This window comes from Pan paniscus, chromosome 10 (genome assembly GCF_029289425.2).
Source record: "Pan paniscus chromosome 10, NHGRI_mPanPan1-v2.0_pri, whole genome shotgun sequence".
Classification (NCBI taxonomy): domain Eukaryota; kingdom Metazoa; phylum Chordata; class Mammalia; order Primates; family Hominidae; genus Pan; species Pan paniscus.
In genome coordinates, this window is record NC_073259.2 from 32,092,420 (window position 1) to 32,106,085 (window position 13,666).

Below are 13,666 nucleotides of genomic sequence, written 5' to 3' on the forward strand. Positions count from 1 at the left end.
ATAGATAAGGAATTGAGGCAAGTAAGTGGCAGAACCTAAATTGAAACCAGGCAGTCTGGCTGCAGAATCTGGAAAGTTTGGGTAAACTTCTATTTTTCTGTTGACCTTTATTATTTTGTTTACAGCAATCAACGTTTTAGTGATCTCAGTTGATCAGTTTATGGAAATTCTGCTTATTTTACTGGTGCTTCTCTCAATTATGAAGAGAAATAAGATATTGTTCATAAATTGGTTAAAGTCCACATCCCTACTGAATAATTAAGTAGATAAATTGATGAGAAAAGCTACTTCACCTTAATCACCAATAATTGAATATAAATCAGGGATTATATCTGCTTATTTAGAATGAATGTCTTCACTGATGCATTCCTTAGTTAACTTTTGATGAATGTACAGTTTGCTTGGTGATTGTTATTGCCTTCTCAGACTCTCTGTACCTTTTTTGTCAATTTAAAACGTAACCTAGAGAGCTGAGTATGCTGAGTACTTAGGCTAGATATGAACAAGCTGGACCTCTTAAAGTCACAGTTGGTTGTGAAATTAGAGATTCTCTAGGAAGGATTCCTTTACCCTCTAGTAATTCCAAACCTCTCTGCTTACTGATATTTAAACAATTCCTTTAAGAGAGGTTCTTTTACTCAATTAAGAGATGGGACTTCAAATGTAAATACTCCAGGAGAGAGTTAGGCTTAAAACTAAAGTGTCAAAGAGAGCCAGTTTTCAGCCTGGGGTGAACCAGAGAAAAAAAGCACTGCATTTTGTAATACAGTTTAATGGAGGAAAGTACAAAGGAGAATTTCAAGATAAGTTTTGCCTATTTCATAATTTTGTGTGGGACTGGCTACATGAGCCTAAGGGGAAAATCTGCCTAAAATTGGAGTGGACTTAGCAAATCACACACACACACACACACACACACACACACACACACACACACACACACACATTGTGTATATATACATATACACACACATATATATGTATATATATACACATATACATACACACACACAGAATCAGCACATCCCATAAAAGAACAATGTTTGATGACTGGCTGTCTTTATTTCTCAACTCTTCCTGTCTTTGATATTCAGGAACCACTGTCTCAGTTTTTCCTTCTCCTTGTCCTTCCTCTACAGTTATTCCCGCCCACGACCCTACCACCCCCTCATTCTTACTCACCTCTCTAAACCTTTCATTCTTTTATCTTATGTAATTGTATAATTCTCGTCTCTCTTTACCAGCTCTCAGAGCAGCTAAAAGGCAGTGGAAAGGCGGGGGAGTAGTGCAAACACCAAAATAGCATGTAGTAAAGTGCTTAATCTGTTAATGATATTTTGAAACTTGGGATATGAATAAAAATTGTAAGTGCCACGAGGCACTTTTGAAAGCTAAAAAAAATTACGGAGGGTCCTTATTTCAGACAAATGTTAGGTTCTGATAAAGAGAATGAAAATATAGTAAGATGAAAACACTGCCTTTTACAAAGAGCCACTATACTTGGATTTTGACTCTGGCTCAGTGCCACTTGCTAGCTGGTAACCTTGGCTAAGTTATTTATTCTCTGTGACCATTCGTTTTCTTATTATAAAATAAAGTGATTAGATTTCGGAGGCTGAAACTCAAATACTTGCAGGGGTTAGATACAGCTAACGTAAATGGGTGAAGGAAATCTGTTGGGGATAATAAGGAGTTGTGGGACTGTTGAGCTGTGTATCCCAATTAAAGGTCTAAATTTAAAAAAATTAGAGCAAACAAAATTATATTTTCTGTCCTATAGGATCTAGAAAGTTTAATTTTAGCATGGGCATGAAGTCTACAAATTAATTAATCTAGGTTCCTACTTTATATCCTTTTTTTTTTTGGAGATGGAGTCTCACTCTGTTGCCCAGGCTGGAGTGCAATGGCATGGTCTGGGCTCACTGCAACCTCTGCCTCCCGGGTTCAAGCAATTCTCCTGCCTCAGCTTCTTGAGTAGCTGGGATTACAGGCACCTGTCAACATGCCTGGCTAAATTTTGTATTTTTAGTAGAGACAGGGTTTCACCATGCTGGCCAGGCTGGTCTCAAACTCCCGACCTCTGGCGATCTGCCCACCTCGGCCTCCCAAAGTGCTGGGATTAAAGGCATGAGCCACGCGCCTGGCCTATCCTCTTTTTAAGAAGTACATAAAGTGTACTAGAAAGCTGACTATACCATGAAATTTGATATCAGTCTGCCCTATAGTGGACTCTCACTACATGCTGATAGAACTAAATTGATTTGTTTTTATTTATTTGAGACAGAGTCTCACTCTCCAGTTGCCCAGACTGGAGTGCAGTGGTATGATCTCCGCTCACTGCAACCTTTGCCTCCCAAGTTCAAGAGATTCTCGTGCCTCAGCCTCCTGAGTAGCTGGGATTACATGCATGCGCCACCACGCCCAGCTAATTTTTGTATTTTTAGTAGAGATGGGGTTTCACCATGTTGGCCAGGCTGGTCTCGATCTCCTGACCTCAAGCGATCCACCTGTCTCAGCCTCCCAAAGTGCTGCGATTGATTACAGGCATGAGCCACTGTGCCTGGCCAGAACTAAATTGATTTGAATTGATAAGCAAATCAAGTATCTAACAGGTCTAGAATTATAATTAAAAAAACCTTAATAGGCATAGTATATTCTGCGGGTCCTGAATATTTAAAAATTAAATGTACGTGTATGGTACGAAACTTTCAAGAAAGTGTTAATTTATCCCATTCAACTAAGAGTGATATAGATAAAATCAAGGTTCATAGTAGGAAAAATCTGCCTACTTTATATTTTCTTTACTTGTTATTTACATTTATTGACAGATTTCAAGGTTGATAAAGAACCTCTACATGAAAATATTGAAATGTTTAAGCAGCCTCTGAAGTCTTTCTTAAGACTCGTAATAATGGATGGACTTTAGAAAGCTAAAAATCATTTCAAATATGCTGATCATTTTTAAATTTTTTTACTCATTTAAAAAATATGCTGATCTTTTGTTTTAAATGTCAAATTTAATTAAAATACGTTAATGTTATATACTTGATCCATTTTACTTTAAATCTGTTTCATTCGAAAGTTTAAAAATAATTATTTTATGCTCATGGATCTTGGAAATCTATACTACTAAAGTGAAGTAGAGAGTTGTTCAATGGTCCACTGATTCTGCAGCTATGTAGATTCCAGAGAGATTAACTTTGTTTTCTCCCAAGAGAAGCTGAATTATTCAGACTTTCTGTTTGGACAACCCTTCACTTCATTTGGGCTGAGATAGCAAAAGGATTTAAATTGCTCACAAAGAGTCTTAGAACAATATAATAGCATGTCTTCAAGAATGTATCTATGTTTCAGGACTGATGGAAACATTAAATAGGTATTCTTTATAATGTGTTCCAGGTTTTGCTAAGCAACAGGACACTATAGACCACACAGTAGATTTAGGTCAAATTAGAAGATACCAACAATGAAGTAAAAAACAAGTCTAGTGATTTCATAAAAATATTTACCATTGATTTTTGTTTCTAGCCAATATGCTTCTATCTAGGTTGTCTTGAACTATGTCAGTTCAAGAATTATTAGTGGCCCAAGGCTTCTGTGTAATACATTGGACATGATTTCTACAGCATGAGAAATTCCTGAAATATGCTGGATGTATAGTATACCTCTACAAATAATTTAATTTACTCAATGGGAATTTATTAAGGATGTAGTGAAAATAGTATGCATTTTAGAGTCAAAAAGACCTATATTTGTATGCCCTACTCTGATACTTAACTAGTTCTGTGATACTGGAAACATTAGTTTTCTCATCTGTAAAATAGTGATACTAGACTTCTTTTATAGGATTCATTTAAAGGTGAATAAAATAATGAATGTGAAACTCATATTAGAGCTTAACATATAGTAGCAATGATTTATAAAATATTTTCCTCCCTTAGACCAGAGCAGCTACTAAATTTGATTTTAATAATAAGATAAACAAATTAATAAGATCACAAAGTTGTTATGTAATAACATAAACAGCTGTGTTAAAATTAGTAGTGACCCATATCAAAGAAACACAATTACAAAGAGGTTAAGAAGGATAATATTTAAAGTGTAGCTTTACTCAGTCTTTTGTGTGAAGGTATTCTTAGGGATAAAACAATGTACTTGGAAGCTGATTTGGAAGCTGTTGGAAGAATATGGTGCAAAAAATATTTTTAAATGCTTGTGAATGTTCTGTAACCACAAACATAGATACATAACAGATCAAAGACATATTTTAGACTGCCATGTGGACTTAAATCATGGAAGGCAGAAGAGTGGCTCCCCAAAGAGGACTATATCGTAATACCAGAACCTGTGAATATATTACTTTAAATGGCAAAAGGGACTTTACAGATGTGATTAAGATTAAGGACCTTGAAATGGGGGGATTTTCTTGAATAATTCAGTTGGGTCCAATCTAATCATATGAATCCTTAAAAGTAGGAGACACTTTCCTGGTTATGGCCAGAGAGTGAGGTGACTATGGAAGAATGGCTTTGAAGATGGAATAAAGGGGCCATGAGCCAAGAAATCTGGAAGGCTTCTCAAATTTAGAAGGAACAAGGAAATGAATTCTCTGTTAAAGCCTCCAGAAAGGATCAGAGCCTTGCTAAAACCTTGATTTTTAGCACAGTAAGAATTGTGTCAGACTTTTACAGAAATGTAAGAGACAATACTTCTGTTGTCTCAGTCACTAAGTTGATGGTAATTTGTTATAGCAGTGATAAGTAGTAGAACAGCCTACTTTAAGGAAGAAGAAATGTTAGAAAGTTTAGGACTAGGAAGTCTGATGAGAAAGTATATGGATGGACCTATGGGACTCGGCACAAAGTGTAAAGATTTTTGCATTACAAGTGAACACCAACCATAAAGGATATATCACAAAAGAGGTACTGAATAAACAGAATGACTCCAGTGGTTGGCATCAACAAGCTTCTGTCCTCAAAGCTGGAACAATGGGCACAAGAAGGGTAGTCATCATGACTGTGGATGGCCCCACAGCATGAGCTCTCACTTACCAACAGTGATTTGGCTATTGCTGCTGCCAAATGTCCAACCTGTCAGGAACAGAGACCAATATTGTGCCCTTGATATAGAATCATCCATGGAGGAGAATCAAATGACAAGTTAATTACATGGATCCCTTCTATTATGTAAGTGGCAATGAATGATTCATCTTGATTAGAATTGACACATATTTCAGGTATGGATTTTCCTTTCCTGCCAATAGTGCTTCAGCTGCTTCCACCATACTTATGGAGTGTTTGATCTCATGACACAGGATCTTCCCAATATCACATCAAACAAAGGGATTCATTTTATTGCAAAAGAGATGTGGTAGTGAGCACGTGACCATGTGATTCACTGATTCTTTCACATATCACTTCACCCAGAACTGTAAACAATTGCCGGCCGGATAGAGCAACGGAATGGCCTGTCGAAGAATCAGCTTAAGCACCACCTTAGATACAATAATACCCTATGCAGTATACCCTCTGAATCAATGGCCAGCATATGTTGCTGTGTTCCCAACAAATAGAATTTATGGATATGGGAATCAAATGTAGAAGTAGAGGTGGTCCTGTTTACCATCATTGTCCGTGACCCAATTGGGGATTTTGTGCTATATCCATAGCTCTGAGATTTGTACGTTTAGAGGTATTGTTCCCAAAAGGTGAGCATTTCCACCAGGAGACACAGCAAGAGGCCCATTGAACTTTAACCTATGGCTGTCACTGGGGCATTTCTGCCTTCTACTGCCAAAGGATCGGGCAACGAGAGCAGTCACCATCCTGGCAGGTTTATCATTCTAAATACTGGGAGGAGGTCAGGCTGCTCTTATACAGTGATGGCAAAAAGGAATGTATTTGGCATCTCTTGGTATGCCCTTGCACAACTTTGACAGTAAATTGACTAGTAAAGTATTGATGACCTGAGAAAGGTATGGTGACTCTCAAGGATGAGTGACTGGATCATCCCACCAGGTAAGCCAACAAGACCAGCAGAGGAGCTAGTCAAGGTGAGGAAACTCTAGAATGGTAGATCAGGAAGCATATATTGAGTATCACTTTTGGTCTTTGCAATGGAATCTATGTATCTCGCTAACTTTCTTCCCAAGTTCTGGAGCTGCTTCAAAAACTTTTGCAAAAATATAGGTCTGAGTGGAACATGGGGTGAATTGAATTGGATGATGTACTGTGCCATTAACATCATCCTTCATGACTAAAGAATTTATTCCTCTAGCTGCTGGGATTTCTACTGATCTCAGCTGTCAGTCTTCTTTGGGAATCACTCTCAATAGAAAAGAGGCACCCTGTGTAGTTCATGCTCTCTTCAGGGGGCAGCCAGTATGCAATAACTAATTGATGTAGGGTTTTAAAGACTTGGCTTCATTTCCTCTATTGGAAACAACTCTGAGGAGCAATCTAGCTTCAGTGGGTTGGTTAAGTTCTTTTTATAAATTAATTACAGCCCACTTTCTTTCTCTGCTCAATCTTGTTTGCTTCCTTTCTTCCACAAGTGTTGATCCTGAGAGCACTTCTTTACAGGCTATTTTCCATCTCAGAGTCTGCTTTCAGGGCACTTGGGCCTGCACCACACCCTTGTTTTGGTCTTTACCCTGGCAGTGGCCAAAATTTACTTTTTCTTTGAGCTGGGGATATGTTGAGAAACAGTTTCATTTTTAAGCCTACAACTTTCAGTATTTCTAAACTCTCTATTTCCTCTCAATTTTGTTTGTAACCCAGGCAGTTCATTTTGAGCTCACCACTTTCTTATGCTTTTTCAAAGGCACCTGGCAGCAGCCTGCTCTTCAGTATTCTTCTTTGAAATCACCTCATCCAAATTCACAAGTTTACTAGATCTGCATGTTCTGTATTCCATATTATTGCAGGTGACAATTTTACCAAATGTTTTGCCACTACATAATACTGTTGTCATTATTCCAGCCTCCTATAACAATTACATGACTACCTGCTGCCCATTCCCAAAGCCAGTGCTACATATTTTGGGTTTTAGTTATGGCAGCACTGTACTTTATACATCAAATTCTGAATCAGCCCAATTTTTCTGACTTTCAAAACACCCAAAGTCCTAGTGCCATACAACAATATACGCATATTTCCTACTCATGCATTTTTGGGTTAGCTGGAGATTGGCTGGTCTTGGCGAGACTCAGCTGCTCTCTGAGGATTAGGTCACGTCCTGGTCTGTTCCACCTATCTCTCATCCTCTTTAAACCAGAGGCTAGCTGAGTCATGTTCTCGTTGCAAAAAGAGATCAAGAGACAAGCCTAGCTATGCAAGACCTCAATTAATATCAGGGAAGTACATTCCTTCTGTAGGAGAGGGGAAGGAAGTAATCATTTGCTGAAAATTTCTCTAATATACTACTTTGCCAGAAAGGTAAAGTATGAAAATATGGAAGAACAGTTAAGACACATAGAGAATGGCCAAAACCCAACATATGTTTAATAGGAGTTCCAGAATAAAAAATAAACAGGCAATATTCAAAGACATAATACCTATTTTTTTTCCAGAATGGAAAAAAAACCTCTAGTTTTTAGATTCAGAAATTACAATGAATTTAATAAGAACAAAACTCACACACATACACACCCACACACATCTATATGTACAGAAATTATAATGAGTTTGAGAAGAACAATAAAAATAAAACAAGTCATACATATACATGCATAACTATAAATACCTTGACCCATTCTCATGAACATAAAAATATGAACTCAGAGAAAAATCTTAAAAAGAAAAGATAGTTCCTTATTTTAAAAATGCGATTTAGATAGAAGCATTGGATAGAAAACTTCTCATCAGTTATAGTATATGCCAGAAATATATGCCAAGGGGAAAATTACTGTTAACTTAAAATTCTGTATTCAGTTAAAGTATTCAAGACGAAGGGAAATAAAGAGTTATTTTTAAAGAGACTGAATTTACAACATATTGATGCTTGCTAAAAGAAGTCCTTCTGCCTTCCACCATGAGTGCTTCTCACCAGATGCAGATGCCCCATCTTGAACTTTTACAGACATCAGAATCTGAGACAAATAAACCCTTTTTCATTATAAATTACCCAGACTCAGGTATTCCTTTAGAGTAACACTAAATGGACTAAGACATTACTTAATTTTAGGCCCCCCAAAAAAGTGAAACCACCCATGCTAGACTGCCAGTACTGTAACGCAAACCCGCTGTGAGGCACAGGTGGAGAGGGCAAAAATTCTCTTCAGGGCTCTTTGTCTGAATCTCCTGTTTAGAGACGGAGATGGAAACTCTTGCTCTTAAAGAAAAAAGAGAGTTTGAAAAAGAAGCCCACATAAAATGTAGACCTCACACTTTTGCACCCAGCGAAATATCTGGAGTTGGAAGAATGCAATGAGTTTTTGCTGGTACTGAGCACTGAGTCTGAGAGGGAACAATGGGTATTTGGAAGGTTGCTCTGAATCTTGCTGACTACACCAGAAATTTTGACCTAAGGGAAGAATCTCAGGCAAAGAGGAAGAAACTGAGGCACATTTAGCATATGCAAAGATCACATGGTGAGAGAGGAAAAGTGGGAGAGCGTGGGGAGAGGTGCCAGGCTCTTTTTAATAATCAACTGTCATGGGAACTAATAGAGTAAGAACTTACTCATTACCACAAGGATGGCATCAAGCTATTCTTGAAGGACACAGATTAAGTAGAGAGTTAATTTAAGCCAAAGGTGAGGACTGCAGCCTGGAAATCAGATTCAAGTTGCCCTCAATATATGCTCTGATTAACAGCAGTTACAAGTGGTCTTTTTCCTTTTTTTTTTTTTTTTAAGGAAAAAAAGAGAAGGGAGCAGTCCCTAAGTTGTTTACCAAGAATTTAAAAAATAACAGTCTATCAATTGGCTGTACATTGTTCTTTCTATCACAAATTCCAGGAACATGAAGATACTGGGTGAGGGTCACATTGTGCAATGTGTGGTAACATTTTAGGTAATTTATCAGCTAGTCTGAAACTACAGGGAAGGAATGAAAAAAAATTTTTAAACAATTACCCTGGGGCATGGGTGCGGGGGATGCGACTGAAGTATCATGCTCACTGCTGTCTGGGCCTGATAATTTTGCATCTCTCACATTCTTCAGACTGCTCTGAGCCATTTTCTCAAATGATGGTTGCTAGATGCTGAGGGAAGGAAGCAATGGGTAGTTGTTTAATGGGTACAGAGTGTCAGTTTTGCAAGATGAGTTTTGGAGACTGGGTGCACAACAATGTTAATGTACTTAACTACTAAATCACACACTTAAAAATGTTTAAGTTAGTAAATTTTATTATATATATTTTGCCGCAATTAAAAATAAAAAAGAATTTGAAGGGAAATAATTTCAACAAATAAAGTAAATGGAGTGGAAGGAGATATGGAGAGCTGGTAATAAACAGGCATTAAGTTCCAGCAAGATGAATAAGCTCTAGAGATCTGCTTGACGACATGGTACCTATAGTCAGCAATAATTTACTGTACACTTAAAAATGTGTTGAGATCTCATGTTAAGTGTTCTTGCCACAACACAGTAAAATAATAAGTTTTACACATTTTTAAAAAGGTTATACACCTCATAAAAGTGATAGAGAAGGAGACAGCCAAATGCTGCCCAGGCCATTGTGCACAGGGAGCTTACCTAAACGTGCCCACAGTGAAAAATTCTGTCCCTTAACACATGCGTCGTATGTATAGACGAGCTCCTTGGGTTTTCCTACTTTGCTGTGCATTACAACTCATGTGTCATGTTCAAAGACATTCTGTCCCTTAACACATGCCTAGTAAGGGAAATAAATCAATATAGAGTGGCTCAAACTAAGGGCCCACCCCTGCACTGGGACAATGGGGTGGACCCACCTGGAATCCACACCTGATAAAGTTGGGCAAAGCCTGGCCTCTTCAGCTCATGTGTGGTGACCTGGTATTCAGTCTGTGAGGTGGAAGCCTGTTGAAAGGACCCCCTTTTTTCTGAGAGCTTTCTTTTAATAAATTCTGCTCTCCTCACCTTTCAATGTGTCCATGTACCTAATTTTTCCTGGTTGTGACACAAGAACAAGATTTTAGCTGAACTAAAGAGCAAAAAATTCTGCATCAAAAGGAGAGCCAAGAAAAGAAAAAGAAACAAAAACTCAAAAACTCAAAAAAAGAAACAGTCTTTCTAATTTTTCATTGATTTTAATTCAGTGACTATTTCTCTGAACAATAAAGTTGCAACTTATTTGAATAAAAACACTCAAAATAAAGGGAACACTAAAACTTACAACTGAATGTGTCATTTGCCTGATTATAGGTCTTTGGGAATCTGCAAGGTAACCTTTATTCCTGCAAGGTATAGATTTTAGCTTTTCTTTTAAAAATCTAATTGTTTATGGATCTTCTAGTTGGCCTGGTAAAAGGAAAAAATATATCACTGTGAAGTCACATTCTACGTAAGGGTTATGTTCCAAAGCTATCTAGAAAATTGTTGTGTAGTCAAAGGTACTGTTGAAAATTCCTTACTTTGCCCTTAAAGTAAAAAAATGTAGTTTTGTACTTTGAACATGACACGAGTTGTAATGCACAGTAAAGTAGGAAAACCCGAGGAGCTTGTCTACAGGAAAGAACAAGGCAAATGCTGATGTCTGCACTTTCAGAATGTTTGGTGATCATAGTTTTTGAGAGAAGTTGAATGAGAGTAAGTGGAATTAGAGTGCTCTCACTGACCTGTAGGGTTTACTCAATTCTGTTTTGACATTACACCTCTATAACTTTAATACTACACAATAATAAATGATTTTGTTGTGAAAAAAATGGTGGCGAGGAATTAGTTCCAACTTACATAAGATAGAAGTATCAGTTAACTTTAGATCTTAAGACAAGCATGTTAAAAATTTAAGGGTCACTGATTAAAAAAAGAGTTAAAAACTTTCAAAAGAGTAGAAGGGGGAAATAATACAGTAAATTAAGCAATCTAATGTAAGGCAGACAAGGAAACAATAACAGCAGCATGCAGGAAAAAGAAGCAATGGAAGGCATAGCATATAGAAAACATATATATAAGATTGTAGAAATAAGACCAAATATATTCACATTAAATGTAAATAGATTAATTTGACTTGTTAAAAATCAGAGGTTCTTATACCTAATTAAAAAAAAAAACAAAACAGCCTTAAGCTGTTTATAAGAGACATCTTAAAGACAGAAATGTTGAAAGTAAGAGGATAGAAAACAACATGCCAGGCAAATGGAATGCAAGATGAAAGAAAACTGGTTTTGCTGGCATATCAAAATTTAGAGTTGTCTTTACATCTGCTATCAATCAAATATCAATAATACAGACTTTGAGGGAAAAAGACTTATTAGAAAAAAAGTCACTATTTAATGGTAAAAAGAACAGCTTATTAGGAAAATGTACCATTCTGAATCTTTTTGTTTCTAAATAAATGACCTCAAAACACATAAAGCAGAAAGACAAAGAATTACAAGTAGAAAGTGACAAACTGTTTTAAAAACTCATAAAGCAAAAATTAGTAAAGATACAGAAGATTAGGACAACATAATTAACAAGCTTGATCTAATGATAATATATTGATTCTTCAGCCCAATTAAAGAATATAGATTATTTCAAATAATGATGAAATATTTACAAAAATTGAGTAGTACAATCATAAAGCAAATTTCAACAAATCTAAAACAGTCCATGTGGTAAATACCACCTTGAAAACTAAACCAAATGGTTCATGGTAAAATAAATCATAGTTAGAGATTACATAGCACATAGAAAGGAATAACAATAAAAGTTGGCCGGGCACGGTGGCTCACGCCTGTAATCCCAGCACTTTGGGAGGCCCAGGCGGGCGGATCACGAGGTCAGGAGATCGAGACCATCCTGGCTAACACGGTGAAACCCTGTCTCTACTAAAAATACAAAAAATTAGCCGGGCGTTGTGGCGGGCGCATGTAGTCCCAGCTACTCGGGAGGCTGAGGCAGGAGAATGGTGTGAACCTGGGAGGCGGAGCTTGCAGTGAGCTGAGATTGCACCACTGCACTCCAGCCTGGGCGACAGAGCGAGACTCTGTCTCAAAAAAAAAAAAAAAAAAAAAAAAAAAAGGAATAACAATACAAGTAATTTGGTGCTAAAACAATACCAAGAGTGATATTTAAGGTCTTAGATATATATATATAAGAAAAGATGAAAACTAATAAGCTAAAATTTTATCTTAAGGTGTTGAGAAAAGTACAACAGAATAAGTTACAGAAATTAATAAAATAGAAAACAGAAACTAAAATAAGAATCAAAAAACCCCAAATCTGATCTTTTGAAAAGGCATATATATATTGCTTTATATATAAATATGTATATATGTAGCTATATGTATTATAAATAAATAAAATATATAAATATATAAAAACTACATTTTTATATATTTATAAAAATATTTTAATGTATATTCTATAAAATGTACATTTTATATATTTATGTATAATATATATTTATATGTATTACATAGAAAAATGTGTGTATATATATTTCAACAAAACTGCTCAAGAAAACTAAGTCATACTAAACAATATTAATAATATAAAAATAGAGCATAATTGTGAGATAAGAGGAAAATTGTGTCTATTTATTGACAATATGTCAATGTCCATGTGGAAATTCAAGATAATCTGCAGACATGTAAAAGTACTTGGCAAGCTTGTTGAACATAAGATCGCACAAATATCAATTATCTATTAAGTAAAATATTGTGGTATTAGTAAGGGATGGACAAAGGGAAGAAATTGAGAGCTTGCAATTAGATAAATGCATATAGAGGAAATTGAAATATAACAGAGGTTCCATTACAAAGCAATGGAGAAATGTTGCACTATTCATTATGTGGTGCTGAGACACTAGATATCCATAGGAAAAAATAAAATGTAATTTTGATTTCATATCAAACACAAATTACATTCCAGATGTAAAAACAACTTAAAATTTTTAGAAAAAAATATACACTCTGAGTAGGGAAAGCTTTCTTTTATAAGATATAAAATATCAACCTTAAAGTAAGAGAGTGACAAATTTGCCTATACTGAAATGAAAAACTTCTGTACAATGTAAGATATCATTAAAGATAAACCACAGAGTGGCAGAAGATATTTGAAGTGAGTATTACTGACAAAAAATGGAATTACTACAAATTATAAGAAAATAAACAAAGAGAAATAGGCAAAAGATAGATAAATTTACCAAAAAGGAGACCTGAATGACAATAAACATACCAAAACTAGTAAATATGAAAAGGCAAAATAAAAGTGCAATGAGATACCATTTCACATCCATCAGTTTGGCAAATTTTTAAAAAGTTTGACATTATCTAGTGTTAATGAGGATGTGCAACAATAAGAATTTTAATGCTCTGCTGATAGGAGTATAAATAGAAAAAAACTACTTTGGGGGACAATTTGGTATTTAGTAAAGTTGTAGATGTTCCAACCTCATGCCTCAGCAATTTTACATCTTGGAATCTACCGTAGTGAAACTTCTTCAGGTATCCAGAAGGAAACATACCCAAGTATACTGATTAGAGCATTATTTATTCTGGCAAAATGGAAGTAAATCAAATAGTAAACCATTGTGGA

General features: G+C 36.0%; 1 protein-coding gene across 3 annotated transcripts in view; it reads left to right on the plus strand.

Annotated features, from left to right (window-relative positions):
* The window catches only part of TAFA2 (TAFA chemokine like family member 2), a 546,816-nt gene that overhangs the window by 2,072 nt on the left and 531,078 nt on the right, over positions 1–13,666 (plus strand). The window lies entirely within an intron of this gene.